Genomic DNA, 4447 nt, shown 5'->3' with positions numbered 1-4447 from the left:
TTTGCTTACTGAGAAGGGGAGGATTTGCCCATGGCAGTTGTCCTTTGCCCCGTCAAGGGAAGGGAATTCTACAGGGTGACTGGATTCTGGGCATCCAGCCCTAGAAAAGAGGGGAATACAAGACAAGAAGAGGGATAGGATTTGGTTGATTTATCAGACTGGGCAGATTAGTTGGGATCTGAGTTCTGGACAAGTTAAAGACTTTTTTTAAGTCAGAGGTAATTATCCAGAGAAGGAACCGATAACTGGCATTGAGTGAGAGAAAACAGCTAGGCTGACCACATGCTTATGGTCCAGTTTATATCTGTTCCCGTGATGATGACTGATAGGTGTATGGCTGGGGTAAATGGAGAGGTTGGAGCCCCACTGGGAAGACGCCTAGTGCCACAACCAGGCTCATGAAGAGAACACCACCTTCCAAAAGTGCAATTCATCAAGTCATGGCAGGCGAGAATTAGCTGGAGATCAGAGTCTAATTAGCTGGCCAAGACATCCCCGACAACCATGAACAGGTGAACATCATACGGATGTCTCAGGCCATGTCCTTATGCAGTGATCCTTCAACAATGGTGAGGATTTTTTAACTGCTGAATCTGTTCCTTCTTAGTTACTTTTGGTTTGGTGCCAGTAACCAAAACATTGAATGCCTTACAAGCCTGCTTTTAGCCACTGGAGGAGTGTGCAGTGGAGAAAAGTGCACTGGAGGAGCCCACAACCATCACCGAGCGAGCTCAGGGCCAGCCAGGTAACCGGAAGAAGAGATGCCTCAACATTGTAGACGGTAAGACTCCCTGCTGAGAGGAACAGAGGGAACCATCTGCGACCCAGATGCCATGGTGCGAGAGGTTTGTTGCCTGCCCAGAGCCAGGATCAGGGACATCACAGCGAGACCTCATCTGGCCCTTTGATTACTATCCCATGGTCCTCATCCATGTGGTAAAAAATGATTTGGCCAGGAGTAGTCCAGACTGTATCATGAGTGACTACAAGGCTCTGGGGGCCAGGCTTAGGAAGACAGGGGCGCAGGTGGTCTTCTCATCGATCCTCCTGGTCAGCAGTCTCAGTAGGCATCACATCACCTGTGTCAGAGAGGTCAACCCGTGGCTCTGGGAGTTGGTGCCATCATGTGGGTTTTGGCTTCCTGGACCACAATCCGCACTTCCATGCAAGGAACTTCCTGGGACGCGATGGGCTTCAACTCTCTGTAAAGGTAGAAGAGTTTCTTTTCTTACAGGTTGGCTGATCTCCTGTGTCAGGCTTTAAATTAGGTTCAATGGGGGACAGGGAAGCAGAAGATGGAGAGAATCTAGGACCTACAATCTATGATACATACAACAGAACATCCCAGGTAAGTACGAAGGGGCCCATTGGGCATCAGAACTGGCGGGGGGGTGGGGGTGGGGCACCAACGGCAATGTTCAGAGGGCTCAAGTGCCTTTATACTAATGCTAGCAGCTTGGGGAACAAGCAGGAAGAACTTGCACTCCTGCTTGCAGACAATAACTTTGATTTAGTGGGGCTTATAGAAACCTGGTGAGACCCTACCCATGACTGGGCAGTAAGCATTGAAGGCTATAGGTTGTACAGATGGGACAAAGTAGGGAGGCGTGTACTCTATGTTAAAGAGTGTTATACATCTACCCTAATCAAAATGGGATTAGAGGAGGAGAAAGTAGAGTGTCCCAGGGACGCAGGATCGGGCAAGGGGAAAGCCACACCCATAGGCAGACCCCAGACAAAGGATAAAGAAAAAAACCTACTTGTTGCAGGGCTCCAGAGTGACGAAGAGGTGTGCTGGGGAAAACCGCCCGCGCGGTTTATCAGCCGTGCTCATCTACAGCTGGAGCCAGGTGACATCATGAAGAGACGTTACCCAGCAGAGATAAAACCCGTGAGCGCGGGAAAAGAAACGCTGGGAGCTGGAGAAACGGTGGGGGACCAGTGGGCTGAGTGCATCTGGTCGCTGCAGGGAGCAGACGGGTCAGCGCGGAGAGTAGCGGCGGTGGCAGCAGGGGATGCGGGAGATCCCCATGACGGAGATGCCTGTCACGGATCAGAGGAGCTGGCAGAGAAAAAAAAGACCCGTCAAAGGGGCTCCTGCTGGAGGCGGCGGGAGCCGAGACTCCAGAGCGGAGGCAGATCCGGGAGAAGACAAAAGAAACCCCAGCTGGGGTGAAAGTGCGGGTCCTGACTCAGGGGACGTGCTAGCTTAGGGGCCTTAGGGGTGAGAGGAGCGGAGGACTCTCAGCTCTGTGGTTGCTCTTCCTCTTTTTTCTTTATTCTGCTTTCCTTCCTCAGACCTTTCTTTTATTTCCTTTTTCACTTTGGGTCATTCCCGTTGTGTGGGTTTTTTGTTGGTGTGTGTCCTCTTGTGTTTTCCCTTTTTGGCCTGTTCTATTTTAGTTCCCTGCCTAGAGCAGGTTAGCCCAGCACACCTTACTGGGTTTTGGGGGATTAGAGACCCCAATTGAAGATAAAGGACAATGTGTGAATGCGGCGATGACCAGCAACATCTGTCGTAGAACACTCAGGGCATCAGAAGGGGCAACCCCGAAGGCAGAATGTCCCCAGATCCTCTGGGTCTAGTTGGAACCTGAGGCGTCAGTTTGCAAAGGAGGACACGTAGGAACTGAGGAAGACATCAAAAGGGGCTAGCTGCTAAAGATCCTGAAGCTCGTCTCGAAGGTTGGCGTATGGCTGGGGTGTAGGGGAGGTTGGAGCCCCATGGACATCTGCCAAGACACATGACAACTCTGGAGGTATCCTCAAAGGGGACCCCCTGCACTGAAGATCCATCTGAAGTCGTGGCAAGAGAGTTTGGGGGACACCCTGAAGGTGATCGAGGTCATGGGGGACCTAAACTACCCTGACATCTGCTGGGAGGACCAGTCAGCCAAATCCAACCTTTCACGTAGGTTCTTAACCTATATACAGAACCTTCACCTAACGCAGGAGGTATACGGCCCCACTAGGGGGAATGCCTTACTGGACTTGGTGTTGGCTACAGGGGATGACGTGGTAGGGGAGCTGCAGATTCGTGGTCACCTTGGGGACAGTAACCATCAATCAGTTGAATTCACCATATGGCATAGGGTGGGAAAGATAACTGGTAGGGTGGAAGTGCTTGACTTTAGGAAGGCTAACTTCAGTGTGCAGGGTAGGAGTATTGGTGAGATGGGAGTCCAGAAAGGGTGGTCATTCCTAAAGGAAGTGATCCTTCGGGTGCAAAGGGAGATGATCCTATTGCGAGGGAAAGTGGGGAAAGAGGCCAAAAAACTTCCTTGGTTAAACAGAGAAATCCAGGGGAGCCTAAGGGCAAAAAAAGAGGCATATAGGCAGTGGAAGCAGGGGGGAGTTACCAAGGAGGAGTATACCTACTTGGCCCGCACTTACAGGGGGGGCAGTTAGAAAGGCCAAAGCAACTATGGAGCTGAGGCTGGCAACAGAAATTAAAGACAACAAAAAGTCTTTTTTTAGGTATGTAGGGAGTAAAAGGAACGAGAAGGGCACCATTGAACAAGCGGGAGCAATTAGTGACAGACAGGGGGGGACAAGGCTGAACTTTTCAATTAGTTTTTTGCCTCAGTGTTCCTGAACAAGGGTCACGACAAGTCTCCTAATGGGTTCTTAGATGGGCATCAGAGGACACCAGCCTACCAACTGTTGATGCTGACTTATTGAAGAGTCACTTGGATGGACTGGATGTGTTCAAGTCAGCAGGCCCAGATGAGCTGCATCTGAGAGTACTGAAGGAATTGGCAGAACCACTAGCATGGGTGTTTGAGCACTCATGGTGCTCAGGTCAGGTCCCGGAGGACTGAAAAAGGGCCAATGTGGTCCCTATTTTCAAGAAGGGGAGGAAGGAGGATCCGAGTAATTATAGGCCAGTCAGTCTCACCTCCATCCTTGGAAAAGTCTTTGAAAAGATCATTAAAGATCATATTTGTGTGAGTCCAGTGGGAAAAATAATGTACCAGGGAAACCAGCATGGATTTGTAGCAGGTAGATCATGCCTGACTAATCTGGTTTCTTTTTATGACCAGGTCACAAAACGCTTAGGCTCAGGAGTAGAGGTGGATGTCATTTACTTGGATTTTAGGAAGGCCTACGACACACCTCCTTTCTATATAGCTGGACAACGGTGTTCAAACAGTATAATGACATCACCCTTGTGTAAGGTTAATGTCAAGGTGGGTGGGAATATGTAGCAAAACCCCCAGTTTTTCTTTTTTTTTTCTTTTAAAATGCATTCCCTCCCCTTCCCCAACCATTTCTGACTTTTTCTTTCTCTCTCTATTCCCTATAGATAAGTATAAGTGAGCTAAGACATAGGATAAGTTTCAGCATTTTATTTTGATTCATAGATTCATAGATTCATAGATGCTAGGGTCGGAAGGGACCTCAATAGATCATCGAGTCCGACCCCCTGCATAGGCAGGGAAGAGTG

Source organism: Alligator sinensis, unplaced genomic scaffold (assembly GCF_000455745.1).
Source record: "Alligator sinensis unplaced genomic scaffold, ASM45574v1 scaffold879_1, whole genome shotgun sequence".
NCBI classification, from domain to species: domain Eukaryota; kingdom Metazoa; phylum Chordata; order Crocodylia; family Alligatoridae; genus Alligator; species Alligator sinensis.
Note: the sequence above shows the minus strand (reverse complement) of the source record.